Source organism: Heterodontus francisci, chromosome 15 (genome assembly GCF_036365525.1).
Source record: "Heterodontus francisci isolate sHetFra1 chromosome 15, sHetFra1.hap1, whole genome shotgun sequence".
In the NCBI taxonomy this organism is placed as follows: Eukaryota; Metazoa; Chordata; class Chondrichthyes; order Heterodontiformes; family Heterodontidae; genus Heterodontus; species Heterodontus francisci.
Window position 1 is genome coordinate 52910081 of NC_090385.1, and position 2614 is coordinate 52912694.

Here is a 2614-nt window from a genome sequence, read left to right on the forward strand (position 1 = left end):
AGAGAGCAGTGAGCAAGGATGGTGTTTTAAAAGTTAAACCCTGTTACGGCCAAACCATGAAAAGGCTGAGAGGGGAGCCCGAGACCCCTTTCTCACCTCGTAGTAACAGAAATTTGGTGGCTACTGTCTGAGATTGGACCCACAGACAAAGAAGAAATTGGAAGTGGGAAGTGAAATTGATCTCGATCAAAAAGTGAAAAGAGTTCAATACAGGTTTTCTTGTGGTTATGTGTGCTACAGTATTAACATGTCCACAACTGAAGCCAGTAACTACCCAAGCCAAGGTGAAGTAACTTGGGATAAGTTAAAGTCACTGTCTATGGAGGAGTTGGCAAATATGGCTGAGCTGTGTGGGATCACTTTGCGTGCCATGGCGAGGAAGTCTGAACTCCTAAAACTAGTGGCCAGCCATTTTTCCCTTGAATCTGAAGAAACAGAGACAGGGTTAGAAATAGACTCCGAGAGGGTATTGCTAGCAAAGATACAACTGGAACAGAAGAAACTTGAATTAGAAGAGAGAGAGAGAAAGAAAGACAGGAGAGAGATAAAAAGAAATTTCCAGAAGGAATAGGAGGAAAGAGAGCTGAGGTGGCTTGAGTTAACTTGGGGGTAACGGAGTAACCCTAGTGAAAGCATGGAAAATACAAGTGGTGCGTGGCTGTGCACTGAATTTTTAAACTTTTCCCAACTGATTCCAAAATTCAATGAGGGAAACGTGGAAGCATTTTTAGTATCTTTTGAGAAACTCACAAGGCAGTTAAAATGGCCGTCTGAGGACTCTTCTGCTGCAAAGTAAGCTAACAGGAAAACCCCTTGAGGTTTATTCCCTGTTGCCAGATGAGAGTTCATCAAATTATGAACGGACAAAAAAATGCTATCCTTGGGGCATATGAGCTAGTATCAGTAGCCAATGGCAGAAATTTTGAACTCTCAGGAAGCAAGCTGATCAAACTTACTTGGAGTTTGAGAGAAGTAAGCAGCTGGTTTTTGACCAGTGGTTGAGGGCTGTTAAAGTGCAGCCCAGCTATGAAAACCTCAGAAGTAATTTTGCCAGAGAAATTTAAAAACTCTCTCCCACTCTCCCAAATGACCCATATGAAGGGATAAAAAGTGCATAGAACAAGGCAAGTGTAGTTCTGGCTGATGAGTTTGCTCTAATGTACAAGTTGGTGCCCCGGGGAAAACCTTTCCTAGTCACCCCCACAAAGCTGAAAAGGACAAAGCGTGGGAAGGTGACCACCAGTCCTGGGAGAGAATGAAAAGCAGGAGACACGGGGCCCTCCTCCAGCCAAAAAGGAAGGTGCTGTAAGTAGGAGTGAGACTCGGAGATCTATGTGTTTCCATTGTTATAAAGCAGGTCATCTAAGAGCTGACTGCTGGAAACTACGGGGAAAACCTGTAGGGTTAATCAGGGCACACCCGCTCAGTGAAGGAGAAGGGACCCTGATGGAAAGCACAGCTGAACAAGCTGTGGCTTTAACCGCAGCAGTAGCCAGGCCCAGAAAACATACTGCTGCGAGTGCAGGAAAATTCAATAGAATCCCTGAAGGTTATCAGAATTTTGTATCCAAAGGGAGAGGAACCCCATACCCTTCGAGTGGGGCAAGCAAGCCCACAGCAATCCTCAGGGACACAGGGGCCACTAGATCCCCTTTACTGGTAAAAGGCCTGATCTTTCCCCCAGAGAGTGCAGTAAACACCAGACTGGTGGTGAATGGTATTGGAGGACAGTGTACGCCTGTACCTTTACACTGGGTGCACTTGGAGTGCGACCTAGTTTCGGGACCAGTGACCGTAGGGATTGTCCCTCGTTTGCCTGTGGACAGGTTTGACCTGTGCCTAGGTAATGATCTGATGGGGGTGAAGGTGGTAGCGCCCCCCCCCCCCCCCCCAGTAGTGAAAGAGAGACTGCAGGAGGTCAGAGACACAGGGCAGTGGCAGGAGACAGTCCCCTGCAGTTCCCCTGAATGTGTAGTGAAGCTGGCCATGACCAAAACCAGCTTCCCCAAAGGAGACTGAATTGGCACTGCAGGCAGATGCCCATGAGGTCTGTCTGTGTAACTTTCTTTGGAAAGTTAGAGGTCCTAGGGAATGGATTAAATTAATCTTCCCTAGTTAAGGCTCAGTGAGCCGACCCAGTACTGAAAGAGTTAGCACAGGCTGCCCAGACAGTAATTGAAGCAGAGGGAGTCCCTTATTGCTTTCATTTAAAGAATGAGGTACTGATGAGGAAATGGAGTTCTCCTCACAGACCGGAGGACAAAGAGTGGACAGTAGTTCACCAGGTCGTGGTGCCGCACAGGTATTGGGAAGAAATATTAAGAATGGCCCATAAGATTGCAATGGTTGTATGTGTCGATATACGAAAAACCAAAGCCCGCATAAGACAGCAGTTTGACTGGCCAAAACTCCACAAAGATGTGGTGGAGTACAGTAGGAGTTGCCACATGTACCAGGTTGAAGGGAAATCCCAACCAGCAGTGAAATCGGCACCCCTAATTCCTGTATCAGCTTTTTGGAAATCCTCCAGCAGAGGGCTGGTGAATTGTAAGGGACCACTGCCGTGAACAAAAGGGGACAGACAGGCACAGGGTTGGCAAAAAGTTAGAGAGGA